We start from the raw sequence: 27290 nt of genomic DNA, 5'->3' as shown, positions 1-27290 counted from the left end.
CTGAGAGCCTTGCCAGGCGTGGCGGCTCATGCCTGTAATCCCAGCACTTTGGGAGGCCAAGACAGGCGGATCATGAGGTCAGGAGATCGAGACCACCCTGGATAATAACATGGTGAAACCCCGTCGTGGGAAGTCAGGGACTCTGAATGGAGGAACCAGCTGAAGCCACAGCAGAAGAACATAAATTGTGAAGATTGAGAATGTATGTTGCCTCAGGACCCTGTGATGATTGCGTTATCCGTACAAATTATTTGTAAAACGTGTTTGAACAATATGAAATCTGGGCACCCTGAAAAGGAACAGGGTAACAGCGATTTTCAGGGAACAAGGGAGATAACCATAAGGTCTGACTCCCTGTGGGGCCGGGCAGAACAGAGTCGTATTTTTCTTATTGCAGAAAGCAAATAGGAGAAATATCACTGAATTCTTTTCCCAGCCAGGAATAACCCTGGGAAAGGAATGCATTTCCAGGGGTAGGTCTATTGATGGCTGCTCTGGGAGTGTCTGTCTTATGTGGTTGAAGATAAGGGATGAAATATGCCCTGGTCTCCTGCAGCGCCCTCAGGCTTGCCAGGATTAGGAAACTCCAGCCCAGCGAATTCTAGTCAGACTGGTTGTCTGCTCTCGAACCCTGTTTCCTGTTAAGATGTTTATCAATGACAATGCGTCCCCAGCAGGACATAGACCCGCATCAGTAATTCTAATTTTGCCTTGGTCTTGTGATCTTACTCTGCCTCTCTGCCCTTGTGATCTTTTATTGCCCTTGGAAGCATGTGATCTTTGTGACCCACTCTATTCATACACCCCCCCACTTCTGAAATCCCTAATAAAAGCTTGCTGGTTTTGCAGCTCAGGTCACCATCACGGTCCTACCAATATGTGATGACCACCGGAGGCCCAGCTGTAAAATTTCTCTCTTTGTGCTCTTTCTCTTTATTGATCAGAATGGCTAACACTTAGGGAATATGGAAAAGAACCTATGTTGAAATACTGGGGCTGATTCCCCAATACCCTGTCTCTACTAAAAATACAAAAAATTAGCTGGGCGTGGTGGTGGGCACCTGTAGTCCCAGCTACTCAGGAGGCTGAGGCAGGAGAATGGCATGAACCCAGGAGGCAGAGGTTGCCGTGAGCCGAGATTGCACCACTGGACTCCAGCCTGGGCAACAGAGCAAGACTCTGTCTCAATAAAAAAAAAAAAAAGAGAGAGAGGCCTCACAGGCCTAAAAGCATCTTATCCTGACCTCACGCCTGCTGGACATCGGGCTGGGGAGAGAATCAGGGCTGAGGGCATTTTCCCACAGGACTGGAAAGCTGGTCATGGTCCTCAGTGGTGAGATCTGGCCAGGCTGCCAGCCTTCTCTCTGTAAGCCTGCAGGGTCCCCTCTGATCCCTGCGCCTCGGGGGGTCACACCAACAGCAGGTGTTTCCTTCCTCACCGTGCTGGGCGCTTGGTGAGCATGTTCTGCCTTGAGACCTGGCATTTCTTTGATAACATTTCTTCTCATTTCCTGCTCATTCTGGAACTCCTGTCAGTCAGATGTTGGGCCCTTTGAATTGATCCTGTGAGTCCTTTCTACCTTTGCTTGTAGGTAGACTTCCTTCAATACAAACACACACACTCTCTCTGCTTTTTAAAAAGTTGGTTTTGGAGCCGGACATAGTGGCTCACATCTGTAATCCCAGCACTTTGGGAGGCCAAGGCAGGCAGATCACTTGAGGTCAGGGGTTCCAGACCAGCCTGGCCAACATAGTGAAACCCCGTCTCTAGTAAAAATACAAAAATTAGCTGGATGTGGTGGTGTGCACTTGTAATCCCAACTACTCAGGAGGCTGAGGCAGGAGAATGGCTTGAACCCAGGAGGGGGAGGTTGCAGTGAACCGAGATTATGCCACTGCACTCCAGCCTGGCGACAGAGCCAGACTCTGTTTAAAATAAATAAATAAATAAAAATTACAAATTGGTTTTGGATTTTAGCAATCCTGTTTTTCATATCCAAGACATCTCCATCATTCCCCAACCTCTCCTCCTCTTGTTCCAGAGAATTCTGTTCTGCTCTTAGGGATAAAGTGGGTTTGGGGGAAGATGAATCTTTTGCTTTCCGCATTTTCTCTCTTGTTCTTTTTTGTTTTGGAACTTCCCATGAGACTCAGTGCTCAAATGTCTAGCTTTTCTTTCTTTTTGATCCCTGTTTATAGGGGAGGCAGGCAGAGCTGCCAGGCACTCCTCTCTTTAACTTGAGGAAGCTGGACAGCCAGGTCTTGGAAGGGAGGCCTCCTGCCTCCAGGCGGTGTCTCAGGCTGCAGGGCCGCAGTCTGGAGTGGGGACAGTACCGGCTCCCACTCATCTCTGGCTGCAGGGCTGCAGTCTAGAGTGGGGACAGTACCAGCTCCCACTGCTGTCCTGCCATGCTTGTTCGCAGCATACCACTGGTCTCTTCATACCAGTGACGAGGCCACTGCTTGCCAGCCACTTGCCTTCTTCCTGCCAGGCTGTCCTGTTATGTCAGCCTCCGCTCACCACCTCAAGAAGTGTCTCGAAATATTTTGTCTGCAGATGACCTCTCTCCTGTTCTCGGTGCCACGTGGGGCCTCCCCAGCAGAGGTGGCTGGACACCTGGTCCTGGCTGCTGGAGGCTGTCTTTTTAGCTGCCAGAAGGCAGCGGTAGCCTTCAGAACCCTCCTCTGGCCTCTGCCCTGTTGCCTTGCTGGAATGTCATGGGTCTCAGGATGTGCTGAACTCAGAGACCCCATGGGACAACTTGGTATAGGGGCTAAGGAAGGCCTCTTGGAGGAGCCCTGAGGCAAGATGGCCCTGGGGTGGGGTGGAGGAGGCCCTGAGCAGCAGGGGAGGGGACTGCCTCCTCCTCTGTGTCCCTGAGTGAGTGGGGTGGGGCTGCACCTCTTCTGTGTGTCCCCAGCCTGCCAGGTGCCCCACAGGGGCCAGGATGATGAAGAGGGAGAGATCATGGAGACAGGTGGCTCCTGTAATAAGGAACGCAACACTGGCTTCCTGGGCGAACAGCAGGGTGGGGTCCTTAGATCCCACCACAGGTGCCCAGGCCCGGATGAGATTCCCCAGTGGCCCCAAGGAGGCACCTAGGACACCCTGAATGGCCCAGTGTCCTCCCGTCACCCTTGACCCTGGGCACTACCCTCCTTGGCCTGGAAACCCCAAGCTCCCTGACGTCCCAGCCCCTCTCCCCGCCTGTGCAGGGGATGGAGGCTGCTGCTCTGCCAGTCAGCCCTAGAGCCCCTCCTCGTCCAGCCCCTCGCCCCTCCCTGTAGTCCTTGCCAATCTCCCTGAGCCTGAGAAGGTGGGGGACTCTTGGAGAGATGGGGCCCTGGATCCCCAGCCCGGGGGTCCCCCACTCACAAGATCAGATATGCTAGCTTAACTGATCCAGGCCAAGTGCCCTGCCAAGCAGTGTCTTGGATTGCGGTGGGCATGGGGGTTTGTCTCAGGTCCAGGCTCTGGGATGTCGTGCAGGACAGAGCGTGGCTGCGGCAGGGGCACTGGCTGGAAGCCGGAACTCCCGGTCTCGAGGGAGGAATGTGTGGCCAGTGCAGCTTGCTGGGAGGGCCGTGGCCCCGTTGCCAGGCTGGCACCTCCCTGGACATCAGTTGCCATGGAAGCCGCTTCCTGCCCATGTTGCCATGGTGTCCAGATGGCCTTGGGGAGCCTGGTTCAGAGGAGCTGCCATGTGCCCTTACCCCTTCTCTGCTGCCCAGGAATGGATTAGGAGGGCAAAGAGGAGGAGAGGCTGGGACGTCCAGCATGGAGACCTGAGTCCTTCCTGCTGGAGCCAGGCTGCAGCCCAGGGCAGGGGCCAGAAGGGGCTGTTCTGCTGTCCACACTGCAGCCTTGATGTTCCACGCCCTAAGCTCATTTTATTTATTTTCTATTTTATGTTTTAAGACAGGATCTCACTCTGTTGCCCAGGCTGGAATGCAGTGGTGCAGTCACAGCATATTGAACCTCCACCTGGGCTTGAGGAATCCTCCCACCTCAGCCTCCTGTGTATTGGGGACCACAGGTATGCGCCACCATGCTCAGCTAATTCTTTATTATTTTATTTCTGTAGAGATGGTCTCGCCATGTTGCCCAGGATGGTCTTGAATTCCTGGCTCAAGTGATCTGCCTGCCTCAGCCTCTCAAAATGCTAGGATTACAGGTGTGAGCCACCTCGCCCGTGCTTGGCTGTGCCCAAGCATATCTCAAAAGCCAAGAAACAGGCCCTGAGTGGGTGGAACTCGGGGTCACTGAGCCGGCCACAGCCCTCAGAGGACCCCATCTCTGTGCCCCTAACCTGGGCTCCTGGCCCACACCCACCCAGGCTGCCTGGCAGGGTCTGCTCCCTCTCCAGCCCTCAGAGCTGCCCTACATGGAGGGTTGGGGGGTCCCAGAAAACTTGGGAGAAATGGCCGTGGGCCCTGGCGTGGGCACTACCCTTCATGTCCTCCCAGGGTCTGGGCTGTGGCCTGAGGTGTGAGCACTCCTTTGCCTCAGGAGGGGAAGAGGTGCGTGGTGGCCTTCGGTCTGGGCCCGTGGGGTTCCAAGAGTGGTCTTGGGCCTCCCAATTTCCCCTAGACTCACAGCCAAGAGGACAGGTCTACTGGGGCTATGTGAGGGATGTGGTGGCCTGCAGAGTGCCCCGCCCTGTCCAGGGCCAGGGTGGCGAGTGGACACATGCCCTGAGTGCCGGGCAGCCTCCTCTGCCTTCCCACCCTGTGGGGCACCCCTGAGGGGACAAAGGACAGATGGTGCCTGGGGCCTGGGAACAGGGTGTCGGGGAAGGGCAGAATGCTGGGGATGCTGGGCCCACGACCTCCCTGTCCCTGGGGCTTCCCCATGTCAGAGGCAAGGCTCAGAGAGGTAAGGGCTCACCCTTTGTCTGCCCTGTCCCCAATATGGCTAAGCCGTTCCCAGGGTGAAGGCAATGGCAGGCCATTTGTCTTCCTCCTGGGTGAGTCTCTGGACACGGCTTCTCACATTTTTTATTTAAGAATAAGAGAAATATAAGAATGTCAAGGAAAATCCTCTCATGGACAATGCAACCCCAGTAAATGACTGTCAGCTGGGGTGTCCAGGGCTCCAAGGCTCCAGGAGGTGGCTGTGCTGGGGCTGCCAGGCCCCTGACTCCAGGGTCACCGGGGCTGAACTGAACATGCCCACCCCTGCCCAGGCCCAGAGACACCCTGCCCCTGAGGAGCCCACGGGTGTGGCCAGTCCACCTTCTTGGCACTCATTGCCCACCTGCCCCTTCTAGTCAGACAGCTGAGCCTGGGGGGACAGTGTGGCAGAGTGCCTGATTGTCGGTGCCAAGGTTATCTCCCAGGTCCTTGCTGGGGCCAAGAGCCAGGACTCCTTGCCCGTCCCCGTCACTGCCCTGTGCCCGCCCAGCACCTGCTGGGGACTAGGCTGCCCATTGGAGCAGGAAACAGTGCTGGGCTGTGAGCTCCTGGGGCGTGTCTCTGTGTCCTAGTACCAGGCTCCTGGGTTGAGCGAGAGACGGGGGGCGGGGCAGGTGAGGAACGGAGCGGCAGGGCCCGGAATCCCTCCATGCCCGCCCCTCCTTCTCCCGGACTTGTGTGCAGGTACAGGCTGGAGCTGTGGTGCAGTTCCCAGTCTCACCACCAGATAGCACCACGCCCCTGCAGACGCAGTGCCCAGAGCAGGCCAAGTGGTTCTCAGGAGCTGCAGCCAGCGCATCCAGCAGGGCAGGAAGCTCTGTCAGGGAAGGGGCAGTACTGGGGAGCCCCTCCCGGGGAGCCCCTCCCCACTTGGATCCGAAGTTCCCATGGGGCCTAGGGCAGGGGCTGGCCAGGAACTCAGAAATTCCCTTGCTGAGTCGAGGGTGTCTAGCCCACATTTCACGTGGTGACGAATCATCCCAGACACCCCGGCACTGTCCCGGGGCTGTTTGCTACCCCTCCCAAGGGGCAGGGCTCCTGTCTGNGGAGCCAGGCTGCAGCCCAGGGCAGGGGCCAGAAGGGGCTGTTCTGCTGTCCACACTGCAGCCTTGATGTTCCACGCCCTAAGCTCATTTTATTTATTTTCTATTTTTATGTTTTAAGACAGGATCTCACTCTGTTGCCCAGGCTGGAATGCAGTGGTGCAGTCACAGCATATTGAACCTCCACCTGGGCTTGAGGAATCCTCCCACCTCAGCCTCCTGTGTATTGGGGACCACAGGTATGCGCCACCATGCTCAGCTAATTCTTTATTATTTTATTTCTGTAGAGATGGTCTCGCCATGTTGCCCAGGATGGTCTTGAATTCCTGGCTCAAGTGATCTGCCTGCCTCAGCCTCTCAAAATGCTAGGATTACAGGTGTGAGCCACCTCGCCCGTGCTTGGCTGTGCCCAAGCATATCTCAAAAGCCAAGAAACAGGCCCTGAGTGGGTGGAACTCGGGGTCACTGAGCCGGCCACAGCCCTCAGAGGACCCCATCTCTGTGCCCCCTAACCTGGGCTCCTGGCCCACACCCACCCAGGCTGCCTGGCAGGGTCTGCTCCCTCTCCAGCCCTCAGAGCTGCCCTACATGGAGGGTTGGGGGGTCCCAGAAAACTTGGGAGAAATGGCCGTGGGCCCTGGCGTGGGCACTACCCTTCATGTCCTCCCAGGGTCTGGGCTGTGGCCTGAGGTGTGAGCACTCCTTTGCCTCAGGAGGGGAAGAGGTGCGTGGTGGCCTTCGGTCTGGGCCCGTGGGGTTCCAAGAGTGGTCTTGGGCCTCCCAATTTCCCCTAGACTCACAGCCAAGAGGACAGGTCTACTGGGGCTATGTGAGGGATGTGGTGGCCTGCAGAGTGCCCCGCCCTGTCCAGGGCCAGGGTGGCGAGTGGACACATGCCCTGAGTGCCGGGCAGCCTCCTCTGCCTTCCCACCCTGTGGGGCACCCCTGAGGGGACAAAGGACAGATGGTGCCTGGGGCCTGGGAACAGGGTGTCGGGGAAGGGCAGAATGCTGGGGATGCTGGGCCCACGACCTCCCTGTCCCTGGGGCTTCCCCATGTCAGAGGCAAGGCTCAGAGAGGTAAGGGCTCACCCTTTGTCTGCCCTGTCCCCAATATGGCTAAGCCGTTCCCAGGGTGAAGGCAATGGCAGGCCATTTGTCTTCCTCCTGGGTGAGTCTCTGGACACGGCTTCTCACATTTTTTATTTAAGAATAAGAGAAATATAAGAATGTCAAGGAAAAATCCTCTCATGGACAATGCAACCCCAGTAAATGACTGTCAGCTGGGGTGTCCAGGGCTCCAAGGCTCCAGGAGGTGGCTGTGCTGGGGCTGCCAGGCCCCTGACTCCAGGGTCACCGGGGCTGAACTGAACATGCCCACCCCTGCCCAGGCCCAGAGACACCCTGCCCCTGAGGAGCCCACGGGTGTGGCCAGTCCACCTTCTTGGCACTCATTGCCCACCTGCCCCTTCTAGTCAGACAGCTGAGCCTGGGGGGACAGTGTGGCAGAGTGCCTGATTGTCGGTGCCAAGGTTATCTCCCAGGTCCTTGCTGGGGCCAAGAGCCAGGACTCCTTGCCCGTCCCCGTCACTGCCCTGTGCCCGCCCAGCACCTGCTGGGGACTAGGCTGCCCATTGGAGCAGGAAACAGTGCTGGGCTGTGAGCTCCTGGGGCGTGTCTCTGTGTCCTAGTACCAGGCTCCTGGGTTGAGCGAGAGACGGGGGGCGGGGCAGGTGAGGAACGGAGCGGCAGGGCCCGGAATCCCTCCATGCCCGCCCCTCCTTCTCCCGGACTTGTGTGCAGGTACAGGCTGGAGCTGTGGTGCAGTTCCCAGTCTCACCACCAGATAGCACCACGCCCCTGCAGACGCAGTGCCCAGAGCAGGCCAAGTGGTTCTCAGGAGCTGCAGCCAGCGCATCCAGCAGGGCAGGAAGCTCTGTCAGGGAAGGGGCAGTACTGGGGGAGCCCCCTCCCGGGGAGCCCCCTCCCCACTTGGATCCGAAGTTCCCATGGGGGCCTAGGGCAGGGGCTGGCCAGGAACTCAGAAATTCCCTTGCTGAGTCGAGGGTGTCTAGCCCACATTTCACGTGGTGACGAATCATCCCAGACACCCCGGCACTGTCCCGGGGCTGTTTGCTACCCCTCCCAAGGGGCAGGGCTCCTGTCTGGGGGCCTTCTCAAGCATAGTAGCCTTCGGGCAGCCCCGGCCTGGCCCCAAGTTGTCCCACTTGTCAGTGGGCAGCGGGCTCTGGGGGAGGGGTCCCAGCTCCTGTCCAAGGTCATGACTGCCCCTGACCAGGGTGTGGCAGCCACTGTGGCCTGGGTCAGCGAGGCCGTGGCCAGGGAGTGGCCTGGGTGTAGGTGCTGCTCTCAGCTAAGAGACAGCCCATCTAGAGAAAGAACCAGGAATCAGAGGGAGGGCCAGGTTCCCAGCCCACAGGAGGCCAGCTTAGGGTCAACAGGGGTCCCCTGCAGGGACTCCAAGAGGCAAACCACATGGAGAGTCACCTGAGAGGGAATGATGGAGGCTGGGGGAGGTGGAGACCCCACGAGTTCTACAAATATGGAAGGCTCAGTGACAAGGAAAGCAGGTGTTTAGCAATGGGCCAGGCATGGAAGGTGGGGAACATCGAGCTTATAGGAGATTGGATGAGGAAGGGGTTTCTGGGGGCTGCAATGCCCCGAAAGGACATCGTGGAGGGAAGGACTTGGGCTTTAAAGAATGAGAAGGACTGGTATAGAGGCAGGAAAAAAGACAGGTAAGACATTCCAGGCTGTGAGTGGGCCTGGGCTTGGGCAGGGCTGACCAGCTGAGAATCTGATCTGGAGCCCTGCCTCTACTGACAAGGAAGGAGCTTGCAAAGCTGCTCCTCACTCTTGGTGTTTCTGTCTTCATTTAGCACCTCAAGGTTGAGCTTCTAGACTCCGGAGGGACCAAGTACCAATGCAGCCAAGCTCACGGACTGATCTGTTTGTGACCAGGAATCTTGATTCCATTCCATGGCCACAGACTGACAAACACCCATCCCCAGATGTGGTGTTTGCTAAAGATGACAAGGAGAGGCAGGCAAGAGAGTGAGGGTGATGTAGTGGCAACCTGTGTGCCATGTGCACCTTCCGTTATAGGGGTATCGGGCTAGGCAGGGGTAGCAGGATGGACTCATATATGGAGGACCAATCTGTGGCTGATTGGAGGGCATTTTCCAGCTTTCATTTTCCTAGATGCTTTCAGTATCATGCTCTGACCTGGTCCTTCTCTGAAAATAGCTGCAGGTGGTTGCACATTTCTGTGGGAACAATGCCTTAGACTCTGAGGCCCTGCTGAGGTGCCTGAGGACAAAATCCTCCAAGGAGCTGCTGACCCTCAGCTAGGTGAGGACGGAGGGGGCAGTTTTGGGGGCAGGGTTGCCCTTTGAATGGAGAGGTGAACAAATCCTACTGGTGTGTTATTTATTTGGATTTGGAACATGGAAAAGAGGAGGATTGGGGATACTTGATAACAGCTATAAAAAAATAAGTAGGGGTATAGAACCCTTGCAGGTAATTTAAGAAAATTGTTGGGGCAGGGGTGCAACTTAGCCTGGAGAAGATTCAGCAAAGTACAAGGCTTGTCTCTAAGTCCCTGAAGGCATCTCACTGGAGAGAGGGCCCACACTTGTTACGCATGCTTCCAGAAGCTGAAGTCAAGATCAGAAGCTGGAAGTTCTATTAGGAAGTCATTTCAGTTTTGTGTAACTAAAAGCTTTTCAAGACCTCAGTTGTCTGGAAAAGGACTGGGCTCCTTTAGAAGGTGGTGAGATGCTCACCTTTCCAGGTATTTAAGCAAAATCTAGCTGACCCAGGCTGACAAACTCAATCAGTGAAAGTTAATTGGACCGGGTGATCTTTTATGTCCCTTCCAATCTTGAGAGCCTTTGATGACAGTCTTTGAATGAACAAGATCATTATCTTTCAGATTTCAACATTTGCTAGTTATGTGGTGTGTACTCAATGTCCACTCTGAGCCATGCTAGAGACTCAGTGAAATGGATAATAAGTCCTGGACCCGATGTTGTGTTGAACTCTTTCATGTGCTCCTTACTACCCAAATCCCAAAACAGAAACCTAAAGAAACCGTGATTAGAGCTGAGTGTTGCTTTCTGAGACCCAAAAAATATCCAGGCATGTCCAAGGCACTGTGTCTCAGGGAGACATCTGAGGAAGGTGTTAACACCAACCTCTACAGTCCTGGCCACTCCATCTGCCACCATTTTTCCCTTTGCATTTGGTCAGTGGTTCACAAACTTGAACATGCATCGGGATCACCTGGAGGACTGGCTACAAGAAGGTTCCTGGGCTACACTCCAACCACAGAGTTTCTTATTGAGGACCTGAAGTGGGCCTGAGAATGTGCATTTCTAACAAGTTCCCAGATGATGCTGATGCTGCTGGTCTAGGAACCACACTTTGAGAATCTCTGTGCTAGGCTGTATTAGTCTTTTCTCATGCTGCTAATAAAGACATACCTGAGACTGGGTAATTTATAAAGGAAAGAGGTTTAATAAACTCACAGTTCCACATGGCTAAAGAAGCTGAAGAAGAGAAAGGCAACATCTTACATGTGGTGGGAAAAAAAAAAAAAAAAAAAAAAAAAAAAAAAAAAAAAGGCTGTCATGGGAGCTTGCTTTATAAAAACCATCAGATATTTGAGATTTATTCACCTGTCATCAAATAGCATGGGAAAGACCTGCCACCATGATTCAATTATCCTCTCACCAGAGGTCCCTCCCAAATATGTGGGAATTATGGGAGCTATAATTTGAGATTTGGGTGGGGACACAGCCAAACCATATCACAGGCCACTGTTTTTCTGAGGTGGATATTATTATTCCCATTTAGCAGATAAGAAAATAAGGCACAGACAAGTTTAGCCCCCTTGCCCAAGTACATGGCAGAGCTGCCAGGAACTGATATATTGAGCTGGGCCCATAGTGTTTGCTTTTACTTTTTTAGCACATTTAAGCCAGTGCTAGACTGGGTTGGCTTTGCTTGGCCAGGATTTGGGACAGCAGATTTTGTGAACAGAAATAGCTGCTGATTTTTTTTTCTTCCTTATTACAGAAAAAGGCTTTCCCTCAAGTGGTTGATGGTGCTTTCTTTCCTAATGAGCCTCTAGATCTATTGTCTCAGAAAGCATTTAAAGCAATTCCTTCCATCATCGGAGTCAATAGCCACAAGTGTGGCTTCCCGCTGCCTATGGTAAGAATTCCGGCTGTCCATGCTGCCACTCCTTCAAACTGATGCAGCTCTTGGCTTCAACAACTGGGCATTTCCACAGATGACATCAGCTGTTGTAAGTGCTGGAGCCCACCAGCCAAGCACACAGTGATCAACTTTCCTCTCTCTGAAAAAGGGTAAGTGAGGACCAGGCCAGTCACAGCAAGTGTCTGCCTTGCTCCTTATGTGATGAGGTTTAGGGTGGAAGAAACAACTACATAAAAAGGAAAGAGGGGATGGGTCCATTTGGTCTTTGTTCAAAAAATATTACAAATGATTGTTTCCAAAAAATGCAGTTACTACTTCAGAGCTGACATTCAGATAGGTTTGAAAGACTTCAGTTCTTTAAACATGTCATGTCTAGCCTTGGTACTGGCACCTTGACATCCAAGAATGCTGAGGTTGTATAAGTTGCAAAATTGTTGAATAATTTTATTTATTCAACAAATATGTACTAAGTATTTATTACAAGCTTATAAAAACTGAGCAGTTGGCAGCGAGCATGGTACCAGCTTTCTGGGAGCGCACACTCTAGTGGGGAGAGACAGATGAGACACAAGGTTGAGATGATGATTTCGGAGAGTGATAGATGCTATGAAGGGCCAAGTGGGGAGAGAAGGTATATTTAGGGAGACAACAGGTGGTTAGGAAAGGCTCCTCTGGGGAGAGATTGTTGAGTTGAGGCCCGGGTGCCAGGAAAGACCTATTATTTTTTTATTCCATGGTTTAGAAAGACTCTCTTCAATGGAAATAAACTTTTCATCTGTCCTCAGAAGAGTGGAAGCTTCAAATTCCTAATACTGTTGAAGCTCATGTAGACAGACTGACCTCCTCATTTTAAGCTGGAGGAAGTGGGTTTATGAAATAAAGAGGTTTGTCAAATTACAAAGCTAGCTGATGGCTGTGTAGAACCAGAATCCCGAGTTCATTGGGTTGTGAAAGCATGTTCTATCATTATTAATTTGACCTCCAGGGCAATGTTTTGAAGTGGGACTAGGGATTTTTGTCCTCATGTTGCAGATGAGGCCACTGAATCACAGCTCATGGCTTAAGTAAGTGCTTTCAGTGATTTCTGGGTGTGTATTAGAAAGAAGAAGGCAGGTGCTAGTGATGACAACCACCACTATAACTACTATAGCCAGTGCCCCATGCCTTCCAGTGCCAAGCACAGGCCATCCAAGCAACAACTTGAAAACAGGCATGATTATCCCTATTTTAAAGAAACTGAGGCTCAGAGCAGCTAAAGTGGCTTTCCAACATCTCCCAGCTAATAAGGAGACACTGGTATATAATTTTTTTGCATTTAGGCTGTATCTTTTATTTTATTTTATTATTTTATTTTATTTTATTTTACTTTTGAGTCAGAGTCTCACTCTGTTGCCAGGGCTGGAGTGCAGTGGCACAATCTCGGCTCACTGAAACCTCCACCTCACGGGTTCAAGCAATTCTCCTGCCTCAGCCTCTAGAGTAGCTGGGATTACAGGTGCCTGCCACCATGCCCAGCTAATATTTTTTGTATTTTTAGCAGAGACAGGGTTTCACCATGTTGGCCAGGCTGGTTTCGAACTCCTGTCCTCAAGTGATCCACCCTCCTTGGCCTCCCAAAGTGCGAGATTACAGGCATGAGCCTGTGCCCAGCCTAGCCTCTGCCTTTAAATGCCGAGTTCTCTGCTTACCTGCTGTGTGACACTGGGGAAGTTGCCTATCCTCTCTGAGCCTCCATTCCTTCATCTGTGAAATAGGGTTATTTTTAGCACCTGCCTCACAGGTATACATCAAACAGCCTGGCATACAGTCAGTACTCAGTAAATGTTAGATATTGGAGTTACTCAAGTGACAGAATTTGTAGAGCTCAAAAGTCTGTGTGGGTGCTGAAATTCCATGTGAATTTGCAGTTAAACCCATTGCTAGCTGTTAGAAACCACAGGAAATTCCCCAGAAACAAATCCCAGCTCCTTAATGTACAGAGAAAGTTTTTAGTAGTTAAAATATGCTTGTGAGTAACTTGAATGACTCTGAGGGTCCCCTGAGATTCCAGGAGCTAGGTATGGTCCTAGTATTCATTTAAGTATTGGCCATAGTGATTCATTACCCCAAGATTTTCAGCAGAAAACATACCAAGAAAATTCATTTGTCAGATGGATAGTATTTCTGCTGCCACATGTCTTAAAGCTGTAGTTTCGCCAGAAAATGGTAATTTAACAAATAATCACATGAAGCACTTACTACATACCAAGTACCATTGTAAGAGCTTTACAAATGTCAACTCTCTCAGTTCTCATCACCACCCTGGGAGGAGGTACTTGTTGCAAACTCCATCTTACAGATGAGGAGCCTGAGGCAGGAAAAGTTGAGTCCCTTGCCAAGTTCTCAGCTGGTGAGGGCAGCAAAGGGAGCCTGTACTTTCAGCCACCAGCCTCACCACCACTGCCTGACCTCCCCTGTGGCTTCTCAGAGGCCCAACCCACAAAGGTCTTTAGAAGGAGAACAACGAACACCAGTTTCAAAATTTTCTGGCTTCTCTTTGAACTTGGTGCCAAAGCTAAGTTGGGGCCTCTTAGGCAGTCAGGGCTGCCATAATTAAATACCACAGACTGGGAGGCTTAAAGGACAGACATTTATATTCTCACAGTTCTGGTGGCTGGAAGTTCAAGATCAAGGTGCTAATATTGGTTTGTTTGTCTAAGCTTTCCTTTCTCATGAGGACATCAGCCAGATTGGATTAGGGCCCACTCTAACGCTGCATTTTAACATAATCACCCCTTTAAAAGTACTATCTCCAAATAGTCACATTCTGAAGTGCAGGGGGTTAAGGTTGAATGTGTGAATTTTAAGGGGGCCACAACTTAGCCCATAGCGGAAGCCTTCCCACAAGGTGGCCACTCGGGCCCTACAAGGCTGCAGATGGAATGACAGGGAACAGCTGCCTTTTATCAAAAGTGAGAAGAAGAAATTAACTGACCAGCACATTGAAGCCACTTCCACATATGGCTGCCTGGGCTCAAGGGCTCCTGACCTTCCCAGCGTCCCCTGTGAAAGTCAGGTGCCCAGGCCCTCTGGGAGATGGGTTTACCTTCTGATGACCAGATGGCTTATGGAGGGCACTGCTTCTCTCCACAGAAGGAGGCTCCTGAGATCCTCAGTGGCTCCAACAATCCCTTGCCTCCGTCTGATACAAAACATCCTGGTGAGTAGCTTGGGAGGCTGCAGTACTCTAGAGACACATGCACTTAACGGACAGCCCTGGGTAACACTCAGCGGGAGCAGCCAGGCGCACTCACTCAGTCATTCAACAGCCCTTTACTAAGCATAAGTGTATTAGTCCCCTCCTGCACTGCTATTAAGAAACACTGGAGACTTGGTAATTTATAAAGAAAAGAGGTTTAATTGGCTCATGGTGCTGCAGGCTGTACAGGAAGCATGATGCTGGCATCTGCTCAGCTTCTGGGGAGGCCTCAGGGAACTTACAATCATGGTGGAAGGTGAAGGGGAAGAAGGCACGTCTTACATGGCCAGAGCAGGAGGAAGAGAGAGACGGAGGAGGTGCCACACACTTTTAAACAACCAAATCTCGTGAGAACTCTAAGACGAGAACAGTACCAAAGGGATGGTGCTAACCATTCATGAGAAACCGCCCCTATGATCCAATCACCTCCTACCAGGCCCCACCTCCAACATCTAAGGATTACAATTCAACATGAGATTTGGTGGGGCACACAGGTCCAACCTATATCAATAGACCCACAATCCCAATACACAATCCCCAACCTGGAAGAGTTCCAAAAACCCAGAGGCTTTTTGTAACCCACCCAGCAGCCAAACGGGACCTTGACTGATTTGTGGCTATCAGTCATTTTTGTTCTCACACATTCATTCATTTTATTTATCCCAGTATTCAGATGTTTCTCTGTGGATGCATTAATGTGGGTGTCGGGGTGTTGCCCCCACCCTGAGCTTGTGTGATAACATGCAACATAGGGGCTGCATTGTCTACCTACAGTCTGAAAAGCTCTGAATGCTGAAACACACATGGGACTGGGGACCTGTATTCACTACACACCAGCCAGGCATTGGGCCAGGTTCTGGCAAGACCCGTCATTCACTCATTTATTGTTCTATCAATAATTCATTCATTCACTGCACAAACTTAGCAGTATCTGGTCTTACTCTAGATACTTGGATATAGAGATGGATTGCTTTCCTTCCTTTCTTTTCTCCTTTTTCCATCTTCCTCATTTCCATAAACATGTATTCAGTGTGGACTCAGTGCCAACGTTCATTTTGTTCATTTGTCCATGGAACACATGTTTAGTGAGATTCCACATTCCCTCACATTTCCCTGGGCACTGGGGTGCGATGTGACATGGACAGAGATGACAAGACACTTCAATACAGCACACACAAAGCAGAGGAATGTCTAAGGCCCTGTGGTGCCCACAGAAGGGGACAGGTGGCTCGCTTAGAGAGAAGGGTTTGGAAGATTAATGGAGCTTGTCTGGTGATGGAAGGGATGGGTGGAGAAACTGGGAAAAAACAAGAGTACCAACTGGGAGCAGAGGAGTGTGAAGAGATCAGCTGAGGGCTGGCTGCAGCAGGAGAGAATGCTTTCAGCTGTTGTAAGCTGTGTAATGAGCATGAACTTCATCCTAAAGACTGAGAACAGAAGGAAGAAGGACATTCTTTTATTTCTACTTTTAGAAAAAGCCCTCTGAAACTGGGCACAGTGGCTCACACCTGTAATCCCAACACTTTGGGAGACCAAGGCAGGAGGATTGCTTGAATCCAGGAGTTCAAGACCAGACTGGGCAACATAGGGAGACCTTGTCTCTACAAAAAATAAATAATTAGCCAGGCGTGGTGGTGTGCGTTTGTGATGCCAGCTACTTGGGAGGCCAAGGCAGAAGGACTGTTGAGCCTGGGAGTTTGAGGCTGCAGGATCTCACCACTGTACTCCAGCCTGGGCAAGAGAACAAGAGACTATGTCAAAAAAAAAAAAAAAGAAAAGAAAAAAGAAAAAAAAGAAAAAGAAAACAGAAAGAAACACTACGGGCAGAGATCCCTCAGACCCCCTTGGTGGAAGGATGTTTGATGAGTTGCAGCTGTCTGATGATGAACTGGGACTAAGGTTTGAGAGATATTGATGATATAAGTCATATAGTGGAATTCTCAGGTGGATTGGAGATGGCCTCATGGAGAAGATGCTCATTGATCTGAGCCTTAGGGGAGGGGAACAACTGAGCAGAAGGATATTTCAAGTAGAGTGGAAAGTAGGTTGTGCCAGAAAGTGCAAGAGGAACGGAAGGGCATGTGTCTCTCCTAGGCGCGGTAGCATGCTAGGGGCTGCATTTCAAACAGTAAGTAGTTCTCTGATACAGAAGGCATAGCCTTGCTCCAGAACCCTAGGACTTTGCACTCTGACTGTCCTATGGGGGCTCACCTGAGACTCCACACAGCATCTATACCTACCTTGGACACCTCCAGCACCACGGGGTCTGCTGGTTATATGGCCAAAGAGGCCAGGCCCTTACGCCATAGACTGGACCTGCTGCAGAGGCCTCCCTTGCTGTGGCCTGATTAAAAACCACCAGTCTCCTGAGGACCCGATAAACGAGTCTGAGCAGCATTCCCCAATGTGATGTACACTGCCTCGCCTCCAAATTCCAAAGAAACCTATCAAGGGCTGTGCTGCTGTCTTAGTGGTAGGGGTTTGAGCTGCAGCACCTTTCCAGCATTTCCCAGAGCACCAGATCCCTGAATCTTCATAGAATTTACCATGCTGTCTTTGCCATTTGTGCTTGGGAAAAGCTGAGAGGGAGAAGCCTGGGAGGCAGGCTGGTGCCAGGTCAGAGAAGCATCAAATGTCCTATTAAGGCACTCAGCAGTGGGGCCTGGATGAACCGACAGGACTGAAGACCTGCTCTGGGCCAAGCTGCATGCTTTTTTCTTCATATCTTGTATAATCCTCCACATCCCTACAGATGAGGAAACTGGGGCTCCAAGAGACCAACTAGCTTAGGTACGATAATAGCTCAGGGCTGGAAGCAGCGCTGGTACCAGAGCAGGAGTGGTTTCATGGATGTTCTGCCTGTGTAGTCACAGAGGATCTTGTTGCTCAGAAGCGTCCTACATTTGGTTTAATGCTCCGCTGTCACCATCTTGACATTCTTAATGATTTTTGAATAAGGAGCCTATGTTTTTACTTTGCACTGAGCCCCACAGATGATGCAGCCAGTTCTGCGCATGAGTGACTCATTCTGCGACACGAGAGAAAGGCCTGTGGTCAGCAGCATGAGACTTGGATGCAAATACACTTGCAAAAGAATCATGGTTCTTCCAGTTGGTCACAACCACTTCACCTCTCTAAGCCTCAGTTTCTTAATCTGTGAATGGGGCTAGTTTTGATATTTGCCTCATAGGGTTGCTGTGTGGGTAAAATGAAGCAATGCGGGTAAAGCATTCAGAATCATACCTGCACAGGTGAGTGTTTATTGTATTGGCCATTGTGGTTGACCTGCATCTCTTATGATGACGACTTTTTCACAGCACGTCCTGCCCCAGTATTTGCACCTTGTGGCTAGTGAATACTTCCATGGCAAGCACTCCCTGACTGAAATCTGAGACAGTCTTCTGGACTTGCTTGGAGATGTGTTCTTTGTGGTCCATGGGCTGATCACAGCTCGATATCATAGAAGTGAGTCTCTGAGCACCCTGCTTCAGGACCACAGCCCAGCGAGGCTGGCGGCCAAGGGGAGCTATGTTGTCTACTGACTGGCTGCCTCCTCTGCCTCTGTTTCCTCATGGAGAGGGCGTTCCCAGGTGTGCCTGGATGGAACTGTACCATGATGACCTGCGCCATTCACCCGCCTTTCAGAGTCTGGGAATGTTAATCAGTTGTTTCTGTTCCTGCCCCTTCCTCAGGACCAGATAGAAAATTCCCATTTCTCTATAATTTTCTGGGGCCATCCCCAAGAGTTTTCTTTCTAGAAATGTCTTCCCCAGCATCTTAGCCATACATAGTAATGGAACAAACATTTTAGCTATAGGAAGTAATGGAACTCTTAAAGTAATAGACTTTAAATCAACTATTTTAAATGCAGCCAAATATTCCACCCTGTAATATTAGATTCCACATTCTTCTCAAGTGCACATGCAACATCCTCCAGAACAAACCATATGTTACGCCACTAAACAAATCCCAATAAATGTAAAAGGGTGGAAATCATGCAGAGTATCTTCTTCAACCACAAGGGAATGAAATTAGAAATCAATAACAAAAGGAAATCTAGAAAATTCACAAGTATTTATAAATAAAATGGTATACTGTTTTTTAAATTTTAAAAATTGTGGTTAAATATGCTTCATAAAAAATTTACCATTTTAACCATTTTAAGTGTATAGTTCAGTGGCATTAAGTACATTCATGTTGTTGTAAAAACACCACCACTATACATCTTCAGAATGTTTTTATCATCCCAAACGGAAACTTAGTACCTATTAAAATAACTCCCACCCCTCTTTCCCCCAGACCCCAATAACCACCATTCTACTTTCTGTCTCTATGACTGAGTTTTTAGTTACTTTAATGACTTTGGTTACTCAATGTAAATGAAATCATACAAATATTTGTCCTTTTGTCTGGCTTATTTCACATAGCATAAGTTCTCAGGGTTCCTATACGCTGTACTATACATTAGAATTTCCTTCTTTGTTAAGGCCGAACAATGTTCTATTGTATGTATATATCACATTTTGTGTATCCATTTATTCATTAATGGACATTTGTGTTGTTTCCACCCTTTGGCTATTGTGCAACAAATAAATGGGCTATTAACTACAATTGGCTATTGTCTATAATGCTGCAATAAACATAGTTGTAGAAATATCTGTTCAAGTCCCTGTTTTCAGTTATTTGGGGTATATGCCAGAGGTAGAATTGCTAGATCATATGTAATTCTATGTTTAATTTTTTGAAGCATTGTCATATTCTCCACTGTGTCTACACCATTTTACATTCCTACCAGCAATGCACAAGGGTTGCAATTTCTCCACATCTTTACCAACATTTGTTATTTTCTGTTGTTGCTGTTTTTTAAATAATGACTATTCTAATGGATTTGAAGTAGTATCGCATTATGGTGTTTTTGTTGTTGTTGTTGTTGTTGTTGTTGTTTTAGAGACAGAGTTTTGCTCTTGTCACCCAAGCTGGAGTGCAATGGTGTAATCTTGGCTCACTGCAACCTCCGCCTTTTTGGATTCAAGCGATTCTTCTGCCTCAGTCTTCTGAGTAGCTGGGACTACAGGCATGCGCCACCATGGCTGGATAATTTTTTTAATTTTTAGTAGAGATGGGGTTTCATCATGTTGGCCAGGCTGGTTTCAAACTCCAGACCTCATGATCCACCTGCCTCAGCCTCCGCAACTGCTTTTCTAGCCATCCTGTAAAGGGGTCACTTACCCCTGAGTTGCTGGCTAACTCATTGGATAGAGCAGTCAGCCCTTGCAATGCCTTTGTCATACTTCCCTTAGGGGCAGTGTGGTTTGGGATGAAGGTGCAACATTGAGTTTTAATCATGATGCAAACTCCTCCTCTTTCTGCTAATATCATGTCTAAGACTATCCTATTTTCCCAAGCCATCTGGCTAGTAGCCCCTAATTGCTCAGCTATTCCTTTAACAGCATCTCTAGTGTAGTTAATAAATCGCTGTTGGTTGTAATAGATGTAGTTTATCCAATCTACATTTTTATTGTCACCCACCAAAATATTGACTCAAATCCTGCAGCTATTTGATTTCGGGCTTTAAACTGATCTGGTACTCCCCGTGGGACTCCAATTGCATCTAATTAGACATCAGAGTGGAAAGACCCATAAGAGGCTTCTCTCACTTTACGATGTCTTATTTTTCCTTCCTCTGGTTGATGAATTGCCAGGGTGAAAGGGATAGCCAATTGGACTAAAGCACAAGTGCCACTCCAGTTATCCGGTGGAGTGTCCAGTAGAGGTCCACCACAATACCACCACACATCCACCAGGCTAGTCCCATTCACTCAGCATAATACACACATGCACGCATGCACATGCCTGTTAACCATCCTGCCTGTTTCCCTAGCCAGCTGACCTTTGCAACCCTGGAAACAGCCCTGGCTCTTGGCCTATGAAGATTTTACGGTGCTCTGCTCCCAAAATATAAAAGGTAAGGATTAGTTATTCTCCTGATCCACAGATCAAACACATGCCCGCGTGTGACACCTGCCAATTCTGCAGACAGAGAATTTTTTGGCCACTCCTAGGTTTTGCCAGGGTCTGGCTGCAGCCTCTGAAGCCCATTTCTGGTTCATGACGACTTGCATATATAATATATAGTTGCATTGTGAACTCATTAAGTATTTGCATAATTATAAATAGAAAACACATGAAAATAAAAGGAAAGGTTACAATATAAACAAACAAATGTAACTGACATTTAATTCACTGCTCTGATTAGCAGTGCACTTATTTATATCTGTAATTGAGTTTAAGACTATATGCATGCTTTTTTTCTTTGTCTCACATTTTTATTTTATTTTTTATTTTTATTTTTAAAATAAAATTCAGGCCGGGCACGGTGGCTCAAGCCTGTAATCCCAGCACTTTGGGAGGCCGAGACAGGCGGATCACGAGGTCAGGAGATCGAGACCATCCTGGCTAACACGGTGACACCCCGTCTCTACTAAAAAATACAAAAAACTAGCCAGGCGTGGTGGCGGGCGCCTGTAGTCCCAGCTACTTGGGAGGCTGAGGCAGGAGAATGGCGTGAACCTGGGAGGCGGAGCTTGCAGTGAGCTGAGATCGGGCCACTGCACTCCAGCCTGGGCGACAGAGCGAGACTCCGCCTCAAAAGAAAAAAATAAATAAATAAATAAAATTGAATGTATTTAAGTGGACAGCCTGTTTTGATTCATATATATGAAAATCTACATATGTGTTTGTATATATATGCACACATAGTTAAAAATTACTACAGTCAAACTAATGAACTCATCTATCTTCTCATATAGTTAGATGACAGCACTTGAAATACACTCTCTTCACAAATTTCTAGTATACAGTATTATTAACTATAATCACATAACCGCAACTTTGTACTCTTGGACTGACGATCCCCTTTTCTCCCACCTCCCTGTCCCTGGTAACCACCATTCTACCCTACTTCCATGTATTAAACTTTTTAAGATTCCGGCCGAGTGTGGTTGCTCACGCCTGTAATCCCAGCACTTTGGGAGGTCAAGGCAGGTGGATCACCTGAGGTCAGGAGTTCCAGACCAGCCTGACCAACATGGAGAAACCCAGTCTTTACTAAAAATACAAAAAATTAGCAGGGCATGGTGGAACATGCCTGTAATCCCAGTTACTCGGGAGGCTGAGGCAGGAGAATCGCTTGAACCCAGGAGGTGCAGGTTACAGTGAGCTGAGATTGTGCCATTGCACTCCAGGCTGGGCAACAAAAGAGAAACTCCATCTCAAAAAAAAAGAAAAAGCAATTAATAATAATAGTAGAATACCTCAACACTCCACTATAATCAACACACCACTATCGTCAATGGGCAGATCATCCAGACAACAAAATATCATCATTTAAGCTGCACTCTATACCAAATGGACCTAACAGAAATTTACACAGGTTTGTACGACTCCACGACCTCACAACGCACATTCTACTCAGTAGCACGTGGATTATTCTCCAGGATAGGCTGTGTGTTAGGCCGAAAAGCAAGTAATGGCACATGTTTAAAAACTGAAATCATATCAACTATCTTTTCTGATCACAGTGGAATATTACTAGAAATCAGTAACAGCAGGAACTTTAAAAATTGTACAAATACATGAAAATTAAAACATGCTCACAAACCACCAATAAATGAAAAAATTCAAAATCCATTGAAACGAATAAGGGAAAGTAAAAATTAATTGAAACAAGAATAGAAACACAACAAAACAAAACCTGTGAGATGTGGCAAAAGCAGTTGTTAAGAGGTAAAGTGCATAGCTATAAATGCCTAATCAGTAAAGTAGAAAGATTTCAAATAGCCAACCTAACAGTACACTTCAAGTAATGAGAAAAGCAAGAAAAATCAAATGCTAAAATTCGTAAAAAGAAATACATCATGAAGATTAGAGATTTTAAAATACTAACGAAAAAAATTACAAAAGACAAAGGAACAAAGAAGTGGGGATTTGTTTTGAAAAAAAAAATTGAAAAGCTATAATGAGACTAGGAAAAGAGAAAGAAAACTGCAGTAAAATCACACATGAAAAGGAGACATTACAATTGATAACACAGAAATACAAAGGATCGTAAGAGATTCCTAAAAACACCTATATATAAACAAATTGAAAAAATCTAGGAGAAATGGATAAATTTCTGGAAACATAGCAATTTCACAAGGTAGAAAAATAAAAAACCCAAACAGACTAATAATGAGTAACGAAATTAAAGCGGTAATAAAATCTGCCATCAAAGAAAACAGAAAATTATGGTTTTACTGCTGAATTCTACCAAACATTTTTAAAAGAGATAATACCAATTTTATTCAAAATATTCCCCAAAAAATGAAGAGGAAGGAGTACTTCCAAACTCGTTCTATGAGGTCAGCATTACCCTGCTACAAAAAAAAAAAAAACAGACCAGGACACAACACAGAAAGAAAACCGCAGGCAAATATCCCTGATGAACACAGATGTAAAAATCCTCAAGAAAATACTTGGGGATTCTACTGAAAAAAAAAAAAAAAGACCCTCTTTGNTTTCAGTAGATGCTGAAAAAATAAAATTCAACATTCTTTCATGATCAAAACTCAAAATGAGTACAGAAGGAACATAGCACAATAAAGGCCGTATATGACAAACCCACGGCTAACATCGTAATCAGTGGGGAAAAGTTAAAAGCTCTTCCTCTAAGATCTTGTTCAAGTGTGGCTACTTTTACCACTTTTATTCGTCATGTACCGCAAGCCCTAGCTAGAGCAATTAGACAGGAGAATGCAATAAAACCCATCCAAACTGGGGGGAAAAGAAGTCAAATTGTTCCTGTTTGCAGGTGACATGATCATATATACATAGAGAACCCTAAAGATTCCACAAAAAAACCTACTAGAAATAATGAATTTAGTAAAGTTGCAAAATACAATATCAATATATAAAAATGAGTAGCACACACATGCACCGAAAGTGAAACACATAAAACAGAAATCAAGAAAGCTGTTTCATTACAGTAGCTAGCCCCCCCCCAAATAATGATACCAACGGATAAACATAACCAAGAAAGATCCTACAATGAAAACTATAAAACAGATCAAAGCAGACACAAGTAAATGGAAAGATACCTCTTGTCCATGCACTAGAAGAATATTGTTAAAATATCTCTATCACTCAATGTGATCTACAGAATCAATGCAATCCATGTTAAACTACAGGCATTCTTCATAGAAATAGGCAACAAAAGATTCTAAAATTCACATGGAAATGCAAAACACCTCAAAGAGACAAAAGAATCTTGAATAAAAAGAAAAACTGGAGGCATCACACTTATTTCAAAATACACTACAAAATATGCTATAAATCCATAGTAACTGCAAATCTATAGTATCATATCAAAACAGCATGGCACTGTCAAAAAAAGGGGCAGGGGGAGAGAGAGAAAGACAAATGACAGACAGACATAAATAAATGAAACAAAATAGAGAACTCAGAAATAAATTCAGGTATTTACAGTCACCTCATTTTTAACCTAGGCACCGAGAGCACACCCTCTGGAATAACAATCTTTTCAATAAACTGTGCTAGGAAAATCCAACACCCACATGTAGAAGAATAAATCTACATCGTTATTTTATCATATACAAAATTCAACTCAACATAAAGATTTAAATGTAGGACCTGAAACTATGAAAGTACTAGAGAAGAAAACATAGGATAATGAAATTGGTTAGGACAAGATAGGATATGAAATTGGTTAGGACAATCTTAGGATAATGAAATTGGTTAGGACAAGGAATTATCAAACAGACATCAAAAGTACAAGCAACAAAAGCAAAAAATAGACAAATGGAATTACATTAAACTTAAAAGCTTCTGCAAAGCAGAGGAAGCAATCAGTGGAATGAAGAAACAATCCAGAGAATGGAAGAAAGTATTAGCAAACTATGCATCAGGCAAGCGGTTAATACACAAAATATAGAAAGCAAGACTACTCAAAAGCAAAAATACAAATAATCGAATTTAAAAATCAGAAAAAGATCTACCCAAAACTATTGTCCCCCACCATTATTTACCCACCTTCTTTTCCCTACTGCTTTCGGCCCCCTCCCTCTCGCCACCCCTTTTTCTTTCGCCATCCACCCCAAAACTTTTTCCCCACCATTCTTCCCCCACCAACTTTTCGCAAAGCCCTCTCCACTCTACCGCTCACCACCATCTTTTCCCGTCTCCCTGGCCACCCTCTTTCCCCCACCGCGCTCTCATCACCCTCTTTTGCTCCTGCATCCACCCAAAAACATTTTCCCCCATCTTTTTCCAAAGCTTTCTCCCCACTCCTGCTGCTCACCACCCTCTTTTCCCCCTCCATCTACCCAAAAACTTATTTTCCCACCATCTTCTTCCCCACCCTATGTCTGCAACACCTTCTCCTGCTCGCCGTCCTTTTTTTCCCTTTGACACTCACCACCCTCTTTACCCCTTCATTTACCCCAAAACTATTTTCTCCCCTCCTACCTCTTCAGCTGCGCTGCCATCTCCGTGGCAGCCACCAACGGCAGCGAGGCGAGGTGCGCTGTCACAGGCCCCAGCCTCCAACGTGGGGCACGTTGCTCTCCCATCTCCTCATCCTCTAGCCGGACAGAAGCAGCTCTCCCTGCCGGCAGCCCTCCTATCGCTCCCAGGACGCTGCAGTCTCGGTAGCTGCCACCTACCACAGCGAGGTGAGGCGTGAGCAGAGCCACAGTGCCCGTGGGCTCCAGCCTCCGGCCTCCAGCCTCCAGCGTGTAGTAGGCGGCTTCCTAAGCTAGCATGGAACAGCTTGGCGGGCATAGGCAGGAAAGCATGGAGTGGCCTCACTCCCCACCTCAGCAGGCGTCCTATATTGATGTTAGACAATGGGGTTCCTGGACTACATGTTCTGATTGGATGAGAGAAAAACCTCTAGGCCTACTCTGATTGGACTTTATTTTCATGCTCTGATTGGTTGTCCTGATGCTTGCTCTCATCCAATCAGAACATGATAGTAAAGTCCAATCCAGCTTGAGTTAATTTTTTATAAGGTGTAAAGAAGAGGTCTAGTTTCAGTTTTCTGCATACGACTCTCCAGTTTTCCCAGCACCATTTAATGAATAGAAGATCCTTTCTCCATTGTTTGTTTTTTGTCAGGTTTGTCAAAGATCCGATGGTTGCAGATGTGTGGTGTTATTTCTGAGGTCTCCGTTCTGTTCCATTGGTCTATATATCAACATCACTGATCATCAGAGAAATGCAAATCAAAACCACGATGAGATAACATCTCATGCCAGTAGGAATTGCAATGATTAAAAAGTTGAGAAAGAATAGATGCTGTCAAGGCTGTAGAGAAACAGGAATGCTTTTACACTGTTGCTGGAAATGTAAATTACTTCAACCATTGTGGAAGACAGTATGGCGATTCCTCAAGGATTTACAACCAGAAATATCCCAGCAATCCCATTACTGGGTATATACTCAAGGGAATACAAATCGTTCTACTATAAAGACACATGCACACAGTATGTTTATTGCAGCACTGTTTACGATAGCAAAGACACGGAACCAACCGAAATGCCCATCAGTGATAGAATGGATGAAGAAAATATGGTACATATACACCATCGAATACTATGCAGCCATAAAAAGGAATGAGATCATGTCCTTTGGAGGAACATGGATGAAGCTGGAAGCCATCATCCTCAGCAAACACAGGAACAGAAAACCAAACACTGCATGTTCCTACTCACAAGTGGAGTTGAACAATGAGAATACAAGAACACAGAGAAGGGAACAACACACACCAGGGCCTGTTGAGGAATGGGGACCGAGGGAAGAGAACTTAGAGGATGGGTCAGTAGGTGCAGAAAACCACCATGGCACACGTATACCTATGTAACAAACCTACAAGTTCTGCACATGTATCCTGCTTGTTTTTTTAAAATAAAGAACAACAAAAAAAAAAAAACAGAAAGGCCACAAAGGACCATGTATTATATGATTTCATTTATAGAAATTATCTAGCAGAAACAAATCTATAGAGATAAAAAGAATATTAGTGATTACCAGGGATTGGGGTAGGGAGTATAGAGGCTGGCTATTAGTGGATACAGGGCTTCTTTTTGGAGTGATGCAAAGTACTAACATTAGATTATGGTGATAGTTGCACAATCTTGTGAATACATTTAAAAGCACTGAGTTTTACACTTTAAATAAGTGAATTGTATGACATATCAATTACATATCAATAAAGCTAAATATTAAAAAAAAAAACAACCTATTGAACAATATTGAACAAGGACTTCTGGAAAAAATATCCCAACACTGTAAAATACCTGATAAGGAGAAAGATTATGGTTTTGCAGAGGTCCAAGGGGGGAAAAGAAACACAGTCAAAGCTTTAAAGATGCTGAGCCTGGCGCGGTGGCTCAAGCCTGTAATCCCAGCACTTTGGGAGGCCGAGACAGGCGGATCACGAGGTCAGGAGATCGAGACCATCCTGGCTAACACGGTGAAACCCCGTCTCTACTAAAAAATACAAAAAACTAGCCGGGCGACGTGGCGGGCGCCTGTAGTCCCAGCTACTTGGGAGGCTGAGGCAGGAGAATGGCGTAAAACCCGGGAGGCGGAGCTTGCAGTGAGCTGAGATCGGGCCACTGCACTCCAGCCTGGGCGGCAGAGCGAGACTCCGTCTCAACAAAAAATAAAAATTGAAAATTAAAAATTAAAAAAAAACACACAAAAAATTAGCCAGGCGTGATGGCGTCCGCCTGTAGTCCCAGCTACTCCAGAAGCTGAGGCAGGAGAAAGCCTAGGGAGACTCCGTCTCAAAAA

The 27290-nt window shown here is 47.6% G+C and overlaps 1 pseudogene; it reads left to right on the top strand.

Annotated features, from left to right (window-relative positions):
• The first annotated feature begins 6921 nt into the window (after positions 1 to 6921).
• Positions 6922 to 17980, top strand: LOC108540619 (carboxylesterase 5A-like; annotated as a pseudogene).
• The last annotated feature ends 9310 nt before the right edge of the window (positions 17981 to 27290 follow it).

This window comes from Rhinopithecus bieti, unplaced genomic scaffold (assembly GCF_001698545.2).
Source record: "Rhinopithecus bieti isolate Rb0 unplaced genomic scaffold, ASM169854v2 scaffold_19723, whole genome shotgun sequence".
Lineage (NCBI taxonomy): Eukaryota > Metazoa > Chordata > Mammalia > Primates > Cercopithecidae > Rhinopithecus > Rhinopithecus bieti.
The sequence above is the reverse complement of the archived record's forward strand: the minus strand, read 5'-3'. Positions and strand labels throughout refer to the sequence as shown.